This window comes from Phalacrocorax aristotelis, chromosome 7 (assembly GCF_949628215.1).
Source record: "Phalacrocorax aristotelis chromosome 7, bGulAri2.1, whole genome shotgun sequence".
Lineage (NCBI taxonomy): Eukaryota > Metazoa > Chordata > Aves > Suliformes > Phalacrocoracidae > Phalacrocorax > Phalacrocorax aristotelis.
Genome location: NC_134282.1, coordinates 31,220,449 through 31,242,952, shown reverse-complemented (window position 1 = coordinate 31,242,952; position 22,504 = coordinate 31,220,449). Strand labels below are relative to the sequence as shown.

Here is a 22,504-nt window from a genome sequence, read left to right as displayed (position 1 = left end):
CTCAAGTCCTCTCAGTGCACAGACTCAGGCTAACCGTGGGAGACACCTCCCTCCCAGCGGGGGTCATCATAGCTTCACAGAAGATGGTGGGAGAAGAGACTTATGTCTCCAGGGATGTGTCAAAGCTCAACAACAAGGAAAGACCATTGTGTGCTGGAGGGAAGACCCTTGTGGGCAGGACGAGGGCCACGAGGACCTTGCTTACAGTCATCAGGCTCTACCACATCCTGGTTTTGTCTTCTCTTTTGAGCCCCGGGAATGAAGACAGATATATAACAATGCAGGGTAGACCAGAGGGTCAGGCAGGTCTCTCTCAAGCAATCTCTCCCTGAGATCGCCATAGCTATGCTGCTTGAAGACTTGACAAGGCTTTCACTCTTCTTCCAACCATGGGTGTGGGCTCATCTTGGGACGTGGAGAACCTGTTGGACAAAAGAAAAGCAAGGCATAGGAGGGCGATCAAACAGATGGCTGCACCCTTCTCTGAAAGAGAAACACAATGAAATTGATGTGTTTTGCCCAGCAAGGACACCCCAGAGGCCAATGGCCTGGAGGGCGTGCTTCTGTGGAGAGGCTCAGGGCAGGGATCTAAAAGCTCATGGCCCTTTTTCCTGGGTCAGGGATGGAGTGGCCCATTCCATGCATTTCAAATTGCAAAGGGACATGGGGTCAGCCTCCCGGAACACTTGGGAGTCATCATGATGTGGAAGAGTTGGGAAAAACCCTGAATTCCATGCAAACATGAGTCACCACTTCAGTGGACACGGTACTTGGGCCTCAGGCGTGCCAGGGGTACCAGAGCTCACAGCCTCATTCCTCCAAAAATTCTGGTACCGTCCAGGCTGTTTCCACACATTTAGCACCACTCCTGAATCACCTGGTGCTTCTATGCAATCTCATGCCACTGCTTCCTTCCAAGGCATTTGCCTTTTGGTGGTTGCTCAAGGGCTGCTGTGACCTACTGCACCCCAGAGGAATGATGGTTGGAACGCACCTCTGGGCAGACCTCCTGCTCTGGGCAGACCAAACTTCCCAGTCAGAGCTTCTCAGGAAGCTCTGGGCCTTGTCCCGTTGACTTCCAAACACTGCCACTGTTGGAGACGTCACTGTCCCTTGTGCAGCTCTGCACCCCCTGTTGCCTGTGCGGGTGCCAGCACTCACTGGTGAGGAGATCCCAGGGTTACAGGGTAAGGTCTAGAGATGGAATGAATAGCAGTTTTAATGTGGTCCTTACAACGTCACCTCAAGGATGCCCACTTCTCTACCTCATTCTCAGCAGCTTGTAAAAACCACCTAGTTCTAGGTTTGATCTGCATGAGCCAAGAGGTCAGAGTGTGCTCCATGACTACCATGAAGAGCACAAGGGCTGGATGTGTGCAAGGAATGCCACCTGCTCTGCATTGCCCGTTCATGCCAGTACCTGGAAGCTCCTTCTGGTCAGAAGGCCTTGAAGGAGGACAGAAAGTCTGTCCCAGCACGGATGTCACTGAACATCCTGCGGGGAGCCTTCCCTCCTAATGCTGATAGTCACTTCCCATCCACCTCCAGACCTTACCCCATAACCCTGGGGTCTTCTCACCAGTGCTGGCACCCTCACTGTCCTGTCCTGGTGGCCCACTTGTGGGCCTGGGAGGCTCAGCTGTGAGACCCCTTGGCTGGTGGGGTGGGGACCAGGCCTCCTGCTCCTGCTCAGGTGAAAGCTCTGGAACAACTGTATTTGCAGTTCACAGCCTACAACCAGCCTGCTAAGGTCACATTAGTAAACTGGTACTCGTAATTTGAGTTCACTGATTAACATTTATTAAAAGATTATTTTCTTCCCTACAAGCCCATTGGAAGCATTCTGGATGGGGACTGAACTGAAGCTCAGTCCTTTCTGCCTCTGCTTTGGAGCCCAGCTCCTCGAGTCCTTCTTCCTGTGCTGTGCTGGTTTTGGCTGGGATAGAGTTAATTTTCTTCACTGTAGCTGGTAAAGTGCGGACGGCACACTGATGCTTTAGTTGTTGTTAAGTAGCGGCTCAGTGTCGCTAAGTAGCGCCCGTAGTAGTCAGGGACCTTTCCAGCTTCCCATGCTCTGCCACGTGGGCAAGAGGCTGGGAGGGGAGAGGCCACAGCCAAGACAGCTGACCCAAACTGGCCACTGGGATATTCCATACCATGTGACGCCATGACCAGTATATTAACCGGGGGAGATGGCGCGTGGCGGGGCGGTTGCGGCTCGGGGACTGTCGGCGTCGGGTCAGCGGGTGGTGAGCGGCCGCGTCATGTGTTGTTTGTTTTGGTGGTTCGTACCCCCTTCCCCCCACCCCAGGTTTTGCCTCTCTCTCGTTATTTTCCTTCTCATTGCATTATTGTTGTTGCTGTTGTTATTGTTTTATTTTAATTATTAAACTGTCCTTATCTCAACCCACGAGCTTTCTCACTTTTACTCTTCTGATTCTCTCCCCCACCCCACCGGTGGGGGACTGAGCGAGCGGCTGTGTGGGACCGAGTTGCCGGCTGGGGCTAAACCGCAGCATATGCCTTCCTGCTCTGGGAATTAAGCTCCAAAGATTGCAGAGGCTTTGTTTTCCTTATGACTACTTTCATCAGCCTTTTAGAGTCCTGCTTCCCTGGTCTGAACTATTAGGAGTAAATCTAACCCATCGTATTAATGGCAATCATTTGATTGTGACTGAGAGCACGTTTTGGTTTCACTGGCACTCCATCCACCACTGTTTGGTGGATACATGGTTGAGGGGGTCATCTTGAAAGGTCCTTTTGAACTCAGGCTCATCGATGAGGGCTGAGGGGAAGGACTGTTGCCCTTCCCTTGGCACTGCAGAGGCCAGATTGGGGTTGGTGTGCCCCATTTTGTGTCCCCAGGGACAAGAGAGCTGGTGATGATCTCTCATGGAGAGAGATCCTGGCAGAGGACCAGGCAGAACGTAGGGACCGGAGCACATGACGTATGGGGTGAGGCTGAGGGCATTAGGTTTGTGGAGCCTGGTGGAGATGAGCATGGTGGGGAGGAGGGGATGGAACTGCTGTGTGCATGAGCTACAGGAGGTTATGGAAAGTATGGAGCCAGACTCTCCTGAGAAGTGCACTGCCAAGGGGCAAGAGGCAACCCTCGCAAGTTGCAACAAGGCTAATGCCAGCTGTCTTTTTGGGCAAAGAAGTGACGGGGGGCATGGCGCAGAGCGGGAAGAGGTGCCTGAGAGACAGTGACCTCTCTGACAGTGGCAGTGTTTCAATGTCAACAGGACCAGGCCTGGAGGTACCTGCTGAGCCTGCTGAGGCACCTGGGAAGTTTGGTCTGCTTGGAGCGGTGGATCAGAGCAGAGGACCATCAGAGGTCCCTTCAAAACTTTGTTTTCCTGGGGTGCAATGGCTGCCTTTGAGCAGCCACCAAAAGGCAATGTCTTGGAAGGCAGCGGCAGCACAAGATTGCACAGAAGCAGCAGTTGTTTCAGGAATGGTGCTACCATGTGTGGGAATGACTTTGAGGAGAGCAGAACTTTGGGGGTCTGAACTCCCGTGGATACGCCTGAGGCCCAAGTACCGTGTCTACGTAAGCCCACAGTAGGGTGGCTCATGTTTCCCGGAGTTCAGGGTTTTTCCCATCTCTTCCACATCATGATGACTTCTAAGTGTTCTGGGAGGCTGATGCAACGTCCCTTTGACATTTGAAATGCATGGAATGGGCCACCCAATACCTGACCCAGGAAAAAGGGCCATGAGCTTTTAGCTCCCTGCTCTGAGCCTCTCCTCAAAAGCAGTCCATCCATGCCTTTGGCCTCTGGGATGACCTTGCTGAGCAAAACAGGTCAATTTGGGTGTGTTTCTCTTTCACGGAAGGACGCGGGCATGCCTTTGATCATAAAACCGGGCCATGGTAGAGCCTGATGAGCATAAGCAAGGTCCTCATGGCCGTCACTCCTGCCTGCAGGGGTCTTCCCTCCCGCCCACAACGGTCTTCCCTTGCCACTGAGCTTTGCCACATCCCTGGAGAGATGAGTCTCTTCTCCCATGTGGGATTGTGTAGTCTTGATGTTCTGCCTGAACTTACCCACTGTCTCCTGTGTGTCTACAATGACCCACGGGGAAAAAATGTCTCTCAGGCTTAGCCTGAATGCCTTCGCTGAAAGCACCTGCGAGCTGACCTGAGGTGTCCTTTATGGCTCAATTTCACCGTGACCGGTGGCCATGCTCACCATGAAGAGGGCAATGTGACAAAGGCAATCCACGTGACACAAACCCACTTAAAATCTCCTTGTGCACTAGCCTGAGACCTCCAAGTATATTGGCCTTATGAAGCTGGGACACAGACAAATCATTCTGATGTTAGGAAGCATCAAGCTCTCAAGCCCTCCTCCTGAGAGGGGACTTCAAGCTCCCAGACTTCTGCTGGGAAAGTGGCACGGCAAACTGCAAGCAGTCCAGGAAACTACTGGAGAGTGTTGAGGACAACTTCCTAGTACAGGTGAGGGAGAGCCTGGCCAGAGGAGAGGCCCTGCTGGACCTGTTGTTTACTAGTGCGGAAGAACTTATTGGAGAGGTCAAGACTGGAGGTAGCCTGGGCTACAGCGATCATGCCCTGGTGGAATTCTCAATCTTGAGGGATACAGGGTGTGTAAAAAGTAGAGTCAGGATCCTAAAGCTCAGAAAGTCAAGCTTTTGGCATTTTGGGGTGCTAGTGCTTGGGACCCCTTGGGAAACTGCCCTCAGAGATAAAGGAGGAAACGAGAGCTGGGAGATATTGAAAGCCATTTTTCTCAGGGCACTAGAGCTCTCAATCCCAATGTGCAAAAAGGTAGGCATGGGAGGCAGGAGGCCAGCTTGGCTAAGTCAAGACCTCTTAGCCAAACTGAAACACAAAACCAAAAGGCACAGGCAGTGGAGGCAGAGATGCACATCCCGGGGAGATTACAGGGATATGGCCCGGGAGTGCAAGGAGGGGATCAGGAAAGCCAAGGCACAGCTGGAACTGACCTTGGCTAGGGATGTGCAAAATAACAAGAAGGGATTCTTCAGGTGCATAGGAAGAGGAAAGAAACTGTACCCTCTGATGAACAAAACGGGAGACCTGGCTACAACCAACATGTAGAAGATGGAGGTACCCAACAACATCATTTTTGCCTCCGTCTTCACCAGCAAGTGCTCTAGGCACGCCGCCCAATCCAAAGAATCCAAAGGCAGGGATTGAGAGAATGAAGTACCACCCACCGTAGGAGAAGATGAGGTTCGAGACCATCTAAGGAACCTGAAGGCGCACGAGTCCATGGGACCTGATGAGATGCATCCGAGGGTCTTGAAGGAACTGGCAGATGAAGTTGCTAAGCCACTAGCCGTCAAATCTGACAAGCTGCGTGTCATGGTTTTAGCTGGGATAGAGTTAATTTTCTTCACTGCAGCTGGCATAGTGCTGTGCTTTGGATGTCGTATGAAAACAATGTTGAGATAACACACGGAATTTTCCGTTGTTGCCGGGTAGTGCTTGTACTAGTCAAGGACTTTTCTAGCCTCTCATGCCCTGCCCGGTGCACAAGAAGCCGAGAGGGGAGGGGGCACAGCTAAGAGAGCAGATTCAAACTGACCAAAGGGATAGTCCATATCATGTAACGTCATGCCCAGTATGCTAACTGGGTGGAGGAGGCTGGGGGAGGAGGGAAGCAATCACGGCTCGGGGATGGGTAGCGTCGGGCAGTGGGTGGTGTGTGGTTGTATCGTTTCTGTTTCTGGGTTTTTTTTTTCCCTTTTTTCCCCTTCCTTTTTCCATTTTATTATATTATCATTATTGTCATTATTATCATAATAATTCTTTTTATAATTACTATTTTTTTTGTAATCATTAAACTGTGCTTATCTCAACCCACAAGTTCTTTTTCTCTTCCAATTCTCTTCCCTATCCCACAGGGGTGGGGGAGTGGCCAAGCGGATGCGTGGTGTCTAGTTGCCGACTGAGGCTGAACAATGACAGTCCAGTTTGGCGCCCAAGGTGGGGCACGAAGGGTTTGAGATAATAGCAGCTGCTGGTCACAGCATTGATCCATCTGTTCTCAGTATTAGTTTGTCCAGTCTATACCATGCTGATTGTAAAGTACACGTTAAAAATTGCTGTTGGTTTTTGTAGTTTGCTGTGCTCTGCAATGATTAGAGATGTTTTGCCTAGGAGATTTGTTATTAAAGCACTGGCCTTGACCGTTATCGGTCATTTAGGTCTTGCATGGAAGCCGTTACTGTACTTCAGCTACCACCTCATGGAGACCATTAGCAATTCTACCTCCTCGTCTGAGAGGTGTTTTATGGAGGAAACACAGAATGGCACCTTGGCTACCATCTTATAAAATGTCCTCTCCTTCATTGCAACAACTTTTCAGTATCTTGAACATCCTTGGGTAGTTAAGATACATCTGTTGGTATTGCTTTGGCAGACGGTGTCAGTTCTGTCTAAGGTTAATAAGCAATTTAAGAACATCATCCAGAGGTCTGCCCCAAGGCTCGATAGCTATGCGTGGCAGGGTATGTGGGATAGTACAGGCAAACGCCTAAGACGGTGGGCACCCCCAGTGTTGTGGGACTTTAACCCCGAACAAGCGCAGAATCCTGAAAAATTAGTAGAATATTTGGAGGAAGCATGCTGTCATCCAGGCAATTCCAGAGAGACACAAATCACTGCAATGTGCTGGGGCCTGGCCCATACCCATCGAGCCCTATTTAACGCTACTCAGTACCCACAAGGGGAAGAGAAGGCCTCTGGATCTAAAAAGGCAAAGACAAGGAAAGCAACAAGCACTGTGGCCACTCAGACCCCCGACACAGGCACTGCAGCTACTCAAACCCCGGTGACAAGTGTTGCAGCTAAATTAGAGGACCAACCCATGCCAGTGTCAGTCGCCCCTATACTCAAGAAGAAACCTTGGAAGAGAAAGTCAACTCATTTAGAAAGAGATTATGAAGAACCAGGGCCATCACAAGAAGAGGAGGAGGAAGAGGAAGAATGTGTACAAGAAACGGAAACTACCCGATCCCTATCCTTGAGTGAGTTGCAGGATATACGAAAAAAGATTTTGGCTGTCGTTCAGCAGAGCACATTATCACCTGGCTGCTCCGATGCTGGGATAATGGGGCCAGTAGCCTGGAATTAGAGGGGAAGGAAGCCAAACAACTGGGATCCCTCTCTAGAGAAGGGGACATTGATAAAGCAATTGGAAAAGGAACACAATCCCTTGGCCTCTGGAGGCGACTCCTGTCAGGTGTGAGAGAAAGGTACCCCTTCAAAGAAGATATTGTATTTTGCCTAGGAAAATGGATGTCCATGGAGAAAGGTATCCAGTACCTGAGGGAACTAGCCATGCTTGAGGTGATTTATGGTGACCTGGACGATCAACAGTCACCCAAAGATCCAGATGAAGCTGAGTGCACACAACCCATGTGGCAGAAGTCTGTACAGAGTGCAGCATCGACACATGGGAACTCATTGGCAGTAATGTCCTGCAAAGATGACGAGACACCAACGGTGGCGGACACGATTGATAAACTCCAGGAGTATGAAGCAAATCTCTCTTCCTCGCTCGTCTCTGCTGTTGAGAAACTGTCCCGGGAGTTCCAGCAATTCAAAGAAGATACATCCTACTCCCCACCTGTAGGGGCCGGTATCTCAGCCATTAGTGTTAAGCGTCCCTTTGCTCAAGAGAAAGGATACAGAGGACAGGGCACCCTATGGTTTTACCTGCATGAACACGGAGAGGACATGAATAAGTGGGATGGAAAACCTACCTTGACCCTAGAGGCACAGGTGCATGAGTTGCAAGGAAGAACAATCACTCAGAGGGGTCTGTCCAGGAAAGCTGCTGCTCCAGTTTCCAGTAAGCAGTCACCAGACAGAGGAGTAGAAACGCTGATTTTATTTCTGATCCTAATAGAGACCCTGTGATTCGTATTTACAAGAAGTGATTGATGAATACTATGATCGGGAATAGAGGGGCCCTGCCTCCAGCCATGTGGAAGAAAGGGTTAACTGGGTTTACTGGACTGTGTGTATCCAATGGCCTGGCACATCCCACCCACAGGAGTATAAAGCTTTAGTGGACACCGGTGCACAGTGCACCTTAATGCAATCAAACTATTTAGGAGCAGAACCCATCAGCACTGCTGGAGTGACAGGGGGATCCCAAGAGCTAACTGTATTGGAGGCCGAAGTGAGCCTAACCAGGAATGAGTGGCAAAAGCACCCCATTGTGACTGGCCCAGAGGCTCCCTGCATCCTTGGCTTAGACTCCGTCAGGAGAGGGTATTTCAAGGACCCAAAAGGGTACAAGTGGGCTTTTGTTGTAGCTGCCTTGGAGACGGAGGAAAGTAAACAGCTGTCTACCTTGCCTGGCCTCTGGAAGGACCCTTCTGTTGTGGGGTTGCTGAGGGTCAGAGAACAACTGGTGCCGATCGCTGACACAACAGTGCATCGACGGCAATATCGCACCAACCGAGACTCCCTGATTCCCATCCATGAGCTCATTCACCAACTGGAGAGCCAAGGAGTGATCAGCAAGACCCGCTCACCCTTTGACAGTCCCATATGGCCAGTGTGGAAATCTAACGGAGAGTGGAGGCTAACAGTAGACTATCGTGGCCTGAACGAAGTCACTCCATCGTTGACTGCGGCCATGACGGAAATGCTAGAACTTCAATACGAACTGGAGTCCAAGGCAGCCAAGTGGTATGCCACAACTGATATCGCTAATGCATTCTTCTCAATCCCTCTGGCAGCAGAGTGCAGGCCACAGTATGCTTGCACTTGGAGGGGCATCCAGGACACCTGGAATCGACTGCCCCAGGGGTGCAAACACAGTCCTACCACTTGCCATGGACTGATCTATAATACTGTGGAACAAGGTGGAGCTCCCGAACACCTACAACACATTGCTGACAGCATCGTGTGGGGCAACACAGCAGCAGAAGTTTTTGAGAAAGGGAAGAAAACAGACCAAATCCTTATGAAGGCCAGTTTTGCCATAAAACAAAGTAAAGTTAAAGGACCCGCAGAAGAGATCCAGCTCTTAGGAATCAAACGGCAGGAAGGACATCGTCAGATTCCAATGGATGTGATCAACAAAATAGCAGCCATGTCTCCACCAGCTAGCAAAACAGAAACACAAGCTTTTCTGGGCGTTGTGGGTTTTTGGAGAATGCATATTCCACATTCCAGTCTGATCATAAGCCATCTCTATCAAGTGACCCGGAAGAATGATTTCAAATGGGGCCCTGAGCAACAACAAGCCTTTGAACAGATTAAACGAGAAATAGTCCATGCAGTAGCTCTTGGGCCAGTCCGGGTACGACAAGATGTAAAGAATGTGCTCTACACTGCAGCCGGGGAGAATGGCCCTACCTGGAGACCCTGGCAGAAAGCGCCAGGGGAGACCTGAGGTCAACCCCTAGGATTTTAGAGTCGGCGATACAGAGGGTCCGAAGCCCGCTATACTCCAAGTGAAAAAGAGATTCCAGCTTCCTCAAAGTGGTTGGTACTGATGCACAGCTGCTCCTGGCACCCCGACTGCCAGTGCTGGGCTGGATGTTCAAAGGAAACATCCCCTCTACACACCATGCAACTGATGCTACATGGAGTAAATGGGTTCCACCGATCACCCAGTGGGCCCGAGTAGGAAACCCCAGTCGCCCAGGAATCTTGGAAGTGATTATGGACTGGCCAGAAGGCAAAGGCTTTGGAATATCACCAGAGGAGGAGGTGACATTTTTGTTATAATTATCATAATCATTATTATTATAATTTTTGTTGTAATTATTAAACTGTGCTTATCTCAACCCACCAGTTCTTTTGCTCTTCTGATTCTCTTCCCCCATCCCACAGGGGTGGGGGAGTGAGCGAGCGGCTGCGTGGTGTCTAGTTGCCGACTGAGGCTGAACCACGACATTGTGGCAAGCCGGTGAAATTCCCAGCGACTGGAAAAGGGGAAACATAACCCCCATTTTTATAAAGGGAGAACAGTAAGACCTGAGGAACTGCAGGCTGGTCAGTCTCACCTCTGTGCCCAGCAAGATCATGGAGCAGATCCTCCTGGAAACTATGCTAAGGTGCAAGCACATGGAAAAGAGCGAGGTGATTGGTGCCAGCCAACACAGCGTCCCTAAGGGCAAGTTGTGCCTGACAAACTTGCAGATACCCATGCCATTTTCCTGCTGAAAGCTCGTGAAGCACTCAGACAAAGAGGACTTCTGGAAGAGGCCACTCTCAATTGTCCTTCTTCTCAGGTACACTTTCACCTGAGCAGGGGCTTGAGGTCTGGTCTCCACCATACCAGCTAGGGGCTCTCACAGCTGAGCCTACTAGGCCCAAAAGTGGGCCACCAGGACATGGTAGTGAGGGTGCCAGAACTGGTGCTTGGAAGACAGCAGCGGTATGAAATTCCATAGAAGCAGCAGTTGTTTCAGGAATGGTGCTACAATGCGTAGAAATGCCCTTGAGGGAAGCTGCACTTTGGGAGGAATGAGGCTGTGAGCTCTGGTATCCCTGGCACGCCTGAGGCCAGGGCACTGTTTCCACTGAAGTCCACAGCAGGGTGACTCATGCTTGCATGGCGTACAGGGTTTTTCCCAACTCTCCCACATCACGGTGACTCCCAGGTGCTCCGGGAGAATGATCCAATGTCCCTTTGACATTTGAAATGCATGGAATGGGCCACCCCATGCCTGACCCAGGACAAAGGGCCATGAGCTTTTGGTTCCCTGCCCTGAGCCTCTCCTCAGAAGCAGGACAGCCAGGCCTTTGGCCTCTGGGATACTCTTGCTGAGCAAAACAGGTCAATTTGGGTGACGGTCTCTTTCACAGACGGACAAGGACATCTCTTTGATCACAAAACCGGGCTGTGGTAGAGCATGATGAGCATAAGCAAGGTCCTCACGGTCATCACTGCTGCCCACAGGGATCTTCCCTCCAGCCCACAATGGCCTTTCCTCACCACTGAGCTTTGCCACATCCCTGGAGACTTGCGTCTCTTCTCCCATACGGGACGTGCAGTCTTGATGTTCTGCCTGAACTTACCCACAGCCTTCTGTGTGTCTACGATGACCTGTGGGGGAAAAGTCACTCAGGGTTTGCCTGAATGCCTGTAATGAAAGCCCTTGAGAGCTGACTCAAGGTGCCCTTCATGGTTGCATTTCACCACGATTTCTGGACAAGCCCCCCATGAAGAGGGGCAAGCAACTAAGACAATCTGTATGACACTAACCCACTTAAAATATCTGCCCACTAGCCTGACCCCTCAGAGTTAATTGGCCTTATGAAGCTGGGACAGAGATGAATTGTTTCAGTGTTTGGTGGTATGAAAGGGGAGTAGAATTTTTCAGATGAAAGAGACAAATGCTTAATCACCTATGAGGCCTTGGCAAGTGGCAGCTACCAGGTGTTTAGATGCTTCAAGAGCAAGGCACGCTTGTGGTCCCATGGGGCTGTGGGACACAGCATAAAAGCCTGCGCTGCTCCAGGCTCTGCATCCTCCTCTCTTGCCTCCCTTTCCTCCAGGAACGAGGTAAGCCTGAGTCCCCTCCATTTCTCTCCCTGTGGGCCGAGCTGCTCTCGCGGTGGCTACTGAGGTTGGTACTTGGTCATCCTCAGCTTGGCCCTGCAGTAGAACCGTTGAAGGGCTGCCACCTCTTCTTTCCCTTTTGATGGGGCTGTCTGGGGAGGGCTGGGAAGAAGGGGCTTCTTTCAAGCAGAAGGGGATCAATGGGGCTCAGCTGCAGACTGATATTGAGGTTTGTGCTCCCTGACTGCTCTGTGTTTCAGCTTGGTCGCCCTCACCGAGAGATGTCTTGCTTCAGACCCTGTCTCCCACCACCCTGCGGCGCCTCTGGCCCAACCCCACTTGCAAGCAGCTGCAATGAGCCCTGTGTCGTCTGCTGCGCTGACTCAACGGTGGCCATCCAGGCCTCCCCGGTGGTGGTGACCCTGCCGGGCCCCATCCTCACCTCTTTCCCTCAGAGCACAGCCGTGGGATCCTCTCTGTCAGCTGCTGTTGGCAGCTCCCTCAGCGCCGCAGGGGTTCCCATCTCTTCTGGGGGCTCCCTTGGTCTGGGGGGGTCAGGACTGTGTCTGCACCCTCCCCGCTGCTCTCTGAACTGCTGAAGCTGGCAAATCATCCCCTTTGGAGCAGGAAGGAAGACAGGGACCCTGCAGCAGCAGGAGCGTGGCCATTGTTTCCAGAAGAGGCGGGTATCCTCATCCCAGCTGGCAGGAGGGACCTGTGCCCACTGCTCCTCGCTGCACAGCAGGCTCCTCTGTGCCTCCTCTGGCTCTGTTTTGCTCTGAGCTGCTTGAGAAGGGGCTCGCTCTCTTCTGCTTTGCTGAACCTCCTGCTGATGGGGTGAGGGTGTCGGACTTCGGGACTGCTCTTCGTGTGCTGGGGTTGCCAGCAGGTAGAGCTGAATGGAAAAAGGGAAGCACTTTGTGTGGAGCTTGTCCCTGGGGAAACAGGTCATTTTCTGTGCCTCCCTGAACCCGGCAGACTTGTTCCTTGGTCTCTGTTGTGTGCCACTGCATTTTCCCCTTCTCATTAAAGACTTTGTGCAGCATAGCTGGGAGACTCGTGGTTGGTTGTACTCCTTTCCACATTCAGGTGTCCAACACCTGTGCAAGGAAGCGGGAGAATGTCTCTCTCCCATGACAGTCCAACATCCAACCTGGCAAGGCCCTGAATAGCCTCCGCTACTTGACCCTGCTTTGAGCCGTGCTTGGACCGCATCACCTCCACCTCAGGTGTTGTGTGATTTGCTGAGCCACTGCTGGAGCCCCTCAGCCAGGAGCAGCCATCAAGCACAAGGGAGCAGAGAGGGGACGGGGGCCCAGCGCTCAGGAAAGCTGCAGAGGTGCGGAGGGGCACGGGGCATGAGAAGGTGCACTGATGTCAGTCCCAGGGCTGGGAGCACAGGAAAGCAAGGAAGACCGGAGTGCGTTCCACAAGTGACCCAACCGCAAGGCAAGGGCATAAAGTGTAAACGTGCTGACAAAAGCCCCGAGGGAGTCAAAAGGTTGAGGTCCCACTGTGATTTGAACTCAGATCACTGCATTCAGAGTCCAGAGTGCTCACCATTACATCTGGACGGATGCTGTCTTTCCCTGTGGCCACCCCAGTGAAGGCGTATGCTGCTGGCTGAGCCCGGCAGCCTCTCCATCTCCCTTGTCATCACCAAGTAAAGCCATCCTCCAGGGCCACTAGGCACTCTTTACCCACAGGGCCTTTCAAGGGAGCTGCAGAGCTCTTTCTGCAAGCCTGGCATGCCATCTCTAACAAGTCCCACGTTGCTAATCTGTGAGCATCTTGCTTTCTCCTGATTTGACCTGGTTGTGAAGTTTCCAGAAGAACCTTTTCAACATTGCACCTCACAGAGGAATTCATGGCCCAGCGATCGGTGGTTCGATGCTTGCACTTGTGGCCTTTGCCGCTGCCTCCCTACACACCCGTGTTGGACAGCTGCCAATCTGCCCAAGAAGGTCATTGCCTCTTCCTTTTCTCATCTTGTAGCTCATACTAAGCAGCCATTAACCAGATATCCTTCCCCATTGGTGGCAGGCGTAGCCAAGCTCCTGACCCTGCCGAACGAGGCGACCAAGAGAGAGGGCAGGGGATGAGGTTCAACAGAGGGAAGAGCTGGCAGGAGGACCCAAAGCAGCTTGCTGTGTGTTACACAAGCTGGACTGCCTTCCATGTGTGCTAGAAGAGTCCTGGCTGAATTCAAACCCTGGTCCTTTCTTCCAGGATACGTTGTCCCCTTCTGCCCTAAAGTGGCCTCTCCCTCAGTGAGAACAAGGTGTTCTCTCCCAAGGCTGCCCCAGACTCAGGTGCGTTTCTCTGTGAGCCTGAGGGAGCTTTCCCTCATACCCTGGCACCACCACACTCCCTGCCCAAGAAGGGTCCAAGCACGCAGCAGGGAAAAGCTGCACCGGTGCTGTCCTTCTGCCAAGGTTTGAGTCTCTGTGTTGAGAGCAGGGCCCTTGCTCCCAGCACTCAGACGGGAGGAAACACACGCAGAGACCCTCTGCCAGATCTCATTCTTAGCCCTGGGAGACAAAGGACACAACCTCCTGGTACCTTTGGCCTTCCTGAAGCACTGGGCTGCCGTCTGGTACTTCTGAACCCACAGGTTAGGCCATGCTGTCATGTGCAAGCCTAAGATGCCAAACGGCAGGTTGCATTCAGAGCGGGCATGGGAAACGCCCGGTCACCGGAGAAGGGTCAATTCTCTGCAGAGTCACAACTCTGACAGCATGTCCCGGAGAAGCAGCACTGCTGAGGTTGCCCCCTCCAGGGGCTTGAGCACAGGGAAAGGGACGGTCCTTTCCCATGCAGATGCTGTGCCGCTCGCTGCAGGAGGAGGGATGTCCCTTCTGTGGCTGAGACAGCATTTCTCCAAGCAATGGCGGGTGTTTCTGGGGCTCTGCCAGTCTCACCCAGCACTTGAGGAGCAAGGGTTCTGGGCCAGTGTGTTGCGTGGGCCAGTGCAGGCAGCGTCCTTGCTCAGGGCGTTTTCTCCTTGGCTTCTGTCCTGGCAGCACTGCTCACTGGAGCTGCCAAGGTCTCCAGCCCATTTGCTTCCCCAAGGTCATGGCAAATGTTCCTTCCACTGTAGCCTCTGATGCTGCTCCTCCCTGGGGGACGCTGCAGGGGGGACACTTTGTGCTGAGGACCCAAGGCTTGCTTAGCTGGGAGCAGAAAAGGTGCCATTTCTGTGCCTCCCTGAACCCTGCGGATGTGTTACTTCTTGTCTGTTGTGTCACTGCATTTTCTCCTTCTCATTAAAGACTTTGAGTAGGATAGTGGGAGACTCGTGATCGTTTGTTCTCTGTCACTTAGCACCTGCTCTGTAAGGAAGAGCAATTGGCCTCTGCCCTGAGCTTACTGCTGGCTGACGGGACACTTTGTGCCCCTTTGCAGGCTTCAATGGGCAGCCAGAGACCTCCCAGCACCTGGGAGCTGCAGCTCAGCTGCGCTGACCCACACAGGAGGCCACGCCAGTCCTTGGTCCTTCCCTCCCAAGGTCTTTCCGGCTGAGGGCTTTCTTCATGGAAAGGGTAGTCAGGCATTGGAACAGGCTGCCCAGGGAGGTGGTGGAGCCTCCATCCCTGGAGGTATTTAAAAGAAGGGTAGATGTGGTGCTTGAGGATATGGTTTAGTGGTGGACTTGGCAGTGATGGGTTGGTGGCTGGTCTCGATGATCTTAAGGGTCTTTTCCAATCTTAATTCTATATTCCAATCTAGAATTCCAATTCTATGATTCTATGATTCTATGACCTAATAGGAGCCTCCCGGTGCCTGCAAGGAGTTTGCTGTGATGTCTGGAGGAGGAAAGGCACTGGTCAGAAATTATGCAGGCGTTTTGTGACTACGTAGATGAACAAAAATGGCCACCCTGAGGGTGCCTAAGCACGGGGTCCAGAGAGGCTGTGAAACGCCCATCCTCAAGGTATTTTATGACCTGGACGGGCAAAGCAGCGATCAGCTGGTGTGAGCCTGCCTGAAGCAGGAGGACGCACTCTCTGACTCCCTGAAGTGCCTTCCAACCAGAAGGGTTGTTAAGGGTAAAGCAGAAGCAGGGAGAGAGGATTTAGCATGTCAATGTCTGCTGAAGAATGTCCAAAGGTCCCCATTTTAGGCAAGAGGCATGCATGCAGAATGTGCGTTTGTTAGGGAAGGGAAGGGCAGAAAAGTGAACTTGCCTAGGGGACTTCCCTCCATGTTTCTGTTCTAGGTAGGCCCACCCAGCTGCTACTGGTGGCTCAGCTCTGCTCTGCTCAGGGAACAACACCCGTTTGCTCCCTCCACAGGAGCTGGGTCATGCAGCAAGACATGGTCAGCAGGCTGAGCAGAGCCCTCCCAGAGGGAGGGCCAAGAAGCCCCTACTTAGGAGAGGAAGGGAGGCAAGCTATGAAGGAGGCCACCAAGAGAGAAGAGCCTGTCAGGAGTGGGACTCGAACCCACGTCTCCCAGGGAGACTGCAACCTGAATGCAGCGCCTTAGACCGCTCGGCCATCCTGACCCACGACTCTGCTGCTGCTGCTGCTGCTGCTGCTGCAACTCCTCCCCCTGCAGCTGCCAGAGCCAGCCCAGCTCAGCCAGCCTCCTCCTGGCACTGCTGCAGGGAGACCTGGCTCCTGGGAGCACCCTTGCCCTGCTCCCAGCGAGGGCTGCGGACAGGCGACCGCACCTCCTACACACACTGCAGACCACACGGAACAGGAGTACCCAGCACAGTGGCAGCACACTTCCGACGTGTCTCACAAAGGCCAAGGCAACGCTTCACCGGAGCAACCAAAGGAACCGTCAGCAACTTATGGCTCTGCACATGCCAACAACATCCTGTCAAGGGGGCTCCAGGCACGGGTCTACCTTACCCATGACTTCCTCCACTCCCTCCAGAGCCTCACCATATGGCAAGCCAAGAGCACTTGGCGCGCAGTGCTGCCTCGTGGATGGTTCGTGGGGCAAGAAGCGTGCTCCCTTCTTCCCTGCTCGGAGGCGGGAAGGCTGGGCAAGGAGGACTCTGCCACACCAACCCCTGAGGGAATGCTGTGCCGGTCTCAAGGAGTCAGTGTGTGGGAAAGGGGCTGGAGAGTGAGGGCAAAAGGACGGGAGATGCACCAAGTGCTGAGCAATGACTGAGCTAAACCTCTCTGTGGTCAAAGCAGCCCTCCCAAGTCAAGTTCTTTTGCCAAGGCTGGCCTCGCTAAAAGCCAGGCCTGTGTCTGCTGGGCTAGGAGGTGCCCAGCAGCCTGACCATGAGGCCTCTGGGCTGCAGGGGGAGTCAAGGGGAGTGGCTCGACCACCCTATGGGAGCTGAAATTGTAAGGGAAGCCCTTGGGTGCTTTAGGAGCAGGCAAGGCAAGGGCACTGTGGAGACAGGCTGAAGAAAAGCTTGCGTGTGTTGGCCAGGAATCAAAGCCGGGTCGACTGCTTGGAAGGCAGCTATGCTCACCACTATACCACCAACGCACCTGTCCTCACTGCTGTCTCCTGCTCCTCCAGAGCAGAGCCGAGCCGAGCCGAGCTGAGCTGAGCCGAGCCTGGTCTCCCTCCTGCTCCTCCACTTCCCAATCTCACCTGCCTCCACTCTCCCAGCTCACAAACTGGCCTGTGGCCTGCTCTTCCCCTCCACAGACTGGCCGGCCTCCTCCTTCCAGCCCCCTGCCCACACACACATCCTCAGGCTGCTGGGACGTGTGTGCCCTTCTCTCTCTGTGTGAGATGTTGGCTAGGGAAACTCAAGCTGCTGCGTGCTGGTAACGGTGCCGCTCCCCACCTGCGCTCGTATGTGTGCCAGCTGTGCATGTACTGTGCAAGCGTACGTGCGTTTGTGTCTATGTACCTGTGGTGGTTTAAGCACAGCCAAACACCCACCCGGCTGCTCACTCCTTTCCCCACCCTCAGGGGATGCAGAGCACTGAAACAGGATAAGAAATCTCCTGGCTCAAGATAAACACAGGGACGTGGCTTAGCAAAAACTGTTGTGGGCAAAGCAGGCTTGACCTGGGGAAAATTAAATGTTTGCCGTCGAAAAACAGATTCACTTAGTGAGAAACAAAAAGGCAAACAGAAAACAGTGCTTCTCCTCTCCCCCGTCCCAGGCTCAGCTTTGCTCCTTCACACCACACTCCTCTACCTGCCCAAGAGGGATGCATTTTCCCTCTGCTCTTTCCCACTCTTTTTGTTCCTTCCTCCTCCCTCTCCCTGGTGTTTTCTGCCCTGTCTGGAACATGTTTTCACAGAGGGAATCCTAGGAAAACAAAGTCACAACCTGTACATCGCCACAGGCCAGGTACCCTTTAAGCCATGGCGGCATGGTCAGCTCAATGACACCTACAGTTCTGGTCGGCTAAACTGCACCCAGAACTGCATTCACCATATTAGAAGATCTTTATTCTACTAGTTATGAATTCATGTTGCTGCGGGGGGTGGGGGCGTTATCAGGTATAAAACCTGACTTCCAAATGCCAGGACCCTGGCTGAGATTCAGGCTCAGAAAGGCAACTTGTCCCTGCCCGTTTCTGAAGGAGCCCTCCACAACTCAGCTGAGCACATATGTCCATTTTCTCCTGCCACCACAGGAAGTGTTGTCATTCTCAGGCCAGCTCGTAAGCCTCCTTCTGTCCTCTGAGAGGGAGTACTCAGGGCAGGCAGTGAAAAGTCACTGCTTCCTGAGCATACGTGCAAGACGCACTGGGTGCACTGGCAGAAGAAATGCAATCGGCTCTTGGATGCTTTCAGTGGTGGGACTCGGGGCTGACCCTGAGAGATATCACAGGGCTGTGATGACCAGGTCTGAGGCTTTTCAGTATTTCTCTTGCCTGCTTGCTTCTTTTTGGTGCTCTGGTGTCAATCAGTTCAGGGCGCTCCACCCGCAAATAGCGGTAAGCTCAGGACAAAGGCCAATGCTTTTGCAGAGCAGATGGCTAACTGAGGGAGGAGGACAAGAACCAACCACGAGACTCCAGCTGTGCTGCACAAAGGTTTTAATGAGAAGGAGCAAACGCAGTGGCACACAACAGAGACCAAGGAACACATCTGCAGGGTTCAGGGAGGCACAGAAAACAGCCTATTTCACAAGGATAATGCTCCACACAAAGTGCTTCCCTTTCCCCATTCAGCTCTACCTGCTGGCAACCCCAGCACACGAAGAGCAGTCCTGAATTCCGAAACCCTCACCCCATCAGCAGGAGGTTCAGCAAAGCAGAAGAGAGCGAGCCCTTTCTCGAGGAGCTCAGAGCAGAGGAGAGCCAGAGGAGGCACAACAAGGTCTGCCATACAGCAAGGAGCAGTGCAGAGCACAGGCAGGAGCAAGGGAAAGGGGCGTGAGCGCAAGCGCAGGTGCTGGCAGTGCCCGTAAGCATCGGGCTTACGGGCTGTGGGAGGTCCCAGCTGAGGTCCTGGGGGGAGCAGAGTGGCGCAGCGGAAGCGTGCTGGGCCCATAACCCAGAGGTCGATGGATCGAAACCATCCTCTGCTAGTCAATGCTTGCTTGCTTTTTTTCTTCCCTCGGCATCAGCCACTGCCTCTCCCTTGCATCTTTCGCCAAGTTTTAACCCGCACTGCTGCGCTCCTGCTCTCTGGGCACCCATGGCCATGGCTCTCGCGCTCCCTCAGCCCCTTCTCTCTGCCACCGCCACCTTCTTTCCCCTTTGCTTTCCTAGCAGCCACCACTCCCAAAGTGACCCTCAGCAAGGCAGACGGGTGGCTGTGGAGCAGCAGGCAGAGCACAAGCCCACAGCTCTCCCCACAAGGCAGCGGGTGTCCTGGGGACAAAGCTGTTTCTCCCTTCCCATCAGGCAGCTCAGTCCCCAGCTTCCCAGCCACAAGCAGGGACTTCCAGGGCTCTGCAGCTAGGGGGGAGCACAAGCCCAGTACTAGTTTGGGAGCCACCAGTGTGATTGACTTTACCACCTGGGGGCTTCCTCCATCCTAGCCTGTTTGCTGCTGTGCCCACTTGTAGGTGCAGCCGGGAGCAGGGCTGGGCAGGGATTCCCAATGGGCACTGTATTGGCTATATGTGGCTAGGTGTTGGCGGTGCAGGGGAGAGGGCGTGCTGCAGGGTGGCCTCTGTGAGACGAGCCGAGGGGCTGCCCCACACCACACACAGCTGGTTCCAGCTCCCTCCGCAACACTCAGCCACCTGCGAAGCTTGTGTCATAACAGGGCACCCATGCTGGAGCTGACTAATATTCCCAAAGGACCTGCAACCTGTGGAGAAGCCACGCCACTGAGGACTTTTCCTGAGAGTCCTGAAGCCTGTGGAAGAGCCCATGCTGAAACAGATTTTCCTGTTTAGGAATGTAAAACATGTGCTGGAGTAGTCTGCGGTGAAGGACTGTAGCTGAGCCCGGAAAATCATAGAATCATGGAATCATAGTATGCCCTGAGCTGGAAGGGACCCACGAGGATCACCATGTCCAACTCCTTTCCCTGCACAGGACAATCCCATATTCACACCATGTCTCCGAGGGTGTTGTCCAAGTGCTTCCTGAATATCATCAGGCTTGGCACCGTGTCTACCCCCCTGGGGAGCCTGTTCCAGTGCTCCACCACCCTCTGGGTGAAGAACCTTTTCCTAATATCCAACCTAAACCTCCCCGGGCACATCTTCCTGCCGTTCCCTCGGATCCTATCTTTTGTCACCAGAGAGAAGAGAACAGCGCCTTTTCCTCCTCCTCCTCCTCCTGTGGGAAAGCTGTAGACCGCGATGAGGTCTCCCCTCTGTCTCCTCTTCTCCAGGCTGAACAAACCAAGGGACTTCAGCCGCTCCTCGTACGGTTTCTCCTCTAAACCCTTCACCAACTTTGTGGCCCTCCTCGGGACACTCTCTAGTAGCTTTATATCGTTACTATACTGTGGCACCCAAAACTGCACACAGTACTTGCGGTGAGGCCGCACCAGTGCAGAGCAGAGCGGGACAATCACCTCCCTCGACCGGCTGCAATGCAGGGCTTGACGCACCCCAGGACACGGTTGGACCTCTTGGCTGCCAAGACACACTGCTGGCTCATGTGCAACTTGCCGTCGACCAGAACCCCCAGGTCACTCTCCGGGGAGCTGCGCTCCAGCCGCTCATTCCTCAGTGTGTATGTATATCCAAGGTTCCCGTGCCTCAGGTGTAAATTCCGGCCCTTGCCCTTGTTAAACTTCATACGGCTGGTGATTGCCCAGCTCTCCAGTTTGTGGGAGGAAAGGCAGTGTTTTGTTTCTTTCATTCCTCACTACCCAAAGCCACAAACATGGCCTGACCCTTTTCTTCCCCTCCAGCTGCTCAGACCAGAATTCAGTGCTGGACACACACCCCTCCCTCACGCCCACATTCGTGTCCACTGAGCAGCAGGTCCACTGAGCCCTGGGCCTGACCGTAGGTCTGTCCAGAGTGCGCTCCTGGAGCCCAGGGCTGGTTTGTCTGGTGCCCTGTTCCAACCCTGGGCAGTCCCTGATGCCAATCTGCTCTACCCACTGGCTAGTGCTGCTTGAGATTTCCTAGCCTTTGCTAGGATTTGCTGCTCCTCACCCTGTATTCACTGCCTAGTACACCTCCAGATTTAGTTGCCAACATCTCTCTCTCACACACACACATACACACACACACACACACACACACACAGAGAGGAACACGCACCCCCACAAAGAAAAGAGAACACAGTCGGACAGGCACGAGCTAGGACTAGAGTGCAGTGAAAAATAGCAAGTACCTTCTTGTTCTTCATGTATCTGGAAAGGGTTTCCAGGATGAGTTGCTCCTTCACTGGCACAGCTGGTTCCATCCCCACAGCAGACCCAGTACAGGACACAGCTGAGCCATCAGCAAATTTTGTGGCCTGTATGAAAACAAAAGGGCAGAAAATGCAAGACAGAGAGAGGAATGGGAAAAAAAAAAAAAGCCAGAAAGATAAGAGGGAAAATGAACACCACCCCTCCAATCCCATTTGGGTGGGTAGAGGAGTCTGGAGTGAAGGTGTGATACCTGGGTAGGAGGAGGAACAGTGGTGTATTATACTTGCCTTTTATTTTCTCAGTATGCGAATCTATTTCAATTAGCAATAAATGAATTTCCTCCAAGTTGAGTCTGTTTTGCCCACAACAGGTTTTGCTAAGCCATGTCCCTGTGTTTATCATGATCTGGGAGGTTTCTTATCCTATTTTCTATGCTCCGCATCCCACTGAAGGTGGGGAAAGGAGTGAGCAGCTGGGTGGCTGAATAGCTATGCTTACACCAGCACAGGTGTACGCACACAAATGCACATATACTTGCACAGTATATGCACAGCTGGCACTTGTATGAATGCAGGTGGGGAGCAGTGCCATTATCATCACCCTTAAGCACCACCAGCACTCACAGAGGCATTAAGAAGACAGATGGCCTGATTCTTTTCTTCCTCTCTGGCTGCTCAGGCTGTAGATCAGTACTGTCCTCCCCCAAGCCCCCAATCCTACATGCACATTAGCAGGTCCCTGGAATGCTGGGACGTACCATAGGGCTGTGCAGAGCCTGTGCCTGGTTTGTCCAGTGTCCTGCTGCAACTCTGGGCAGTCCTGGATTCTGATCTCCCCTGGCTGGTGGCTGGTACAGCTTAAGCTTTCCTAGCCACCATCTCACACTACAGAAACATGCATTCTACGTAGCAACTTGTAGTAGTATGTGTGCAGGACACCAGAATTTGGAAGTCAGTCAGGCCACAGAGGAGCAGGAGGCAGATTACCTATTCAGAAGAGGAACAAATGACAGAAAAAGAGGCAGGTGTGTTGGTGGTATAGTGGTGAGCATAGCTGCCTTCCAAGCAGTTGACCTGGGTTTGATTCCTGGCCAATGCAATGTTCCCTTTTTCTTTTTATTATAGCCGGGCTCCACAGTGCCCTGCCTCTCCTGCTCCAAAACCAACCACCCAAGGGCTTCCTTCAGCAAGCTCAGCTCTCACCAGTAAGGAAGCAAGGCGGACACAGCAGCTGCCTGCCAGGCAGCTTTGCTGCTCCCTGTCAAA

General features: G+C 53.0%; 2 non-coding genes across 2 annotated transcripts; one reads left to right on the top strand and one right to left on the bottom strand.

The window, feature by feature from the left end:
• Positions 1-15,949: 15,949 nt before the first annotated feature.
• Positions 15,950-16,032, bottom strand: TRNAL-CAG (transfer RNA leucine (anticodon CAG)). The gene has a single exon. It is a non-coding gene; the product is annotated as a tRNA-Leu (tRNA).
• Positions 16,033-18,924: 2,892 nt separating this feature from the next.
• TRNAM-CAU (transfer RNA methionine (anticodon CAU)) lies at positions 18,925-18,996 on the top strand. The gene has a single exon. It is a non-coding gene; the product is annotated as a tRNA-Met (tRNA).
• Positions 18,997-22,504: the final 3,508 nt, after the last annotated feature.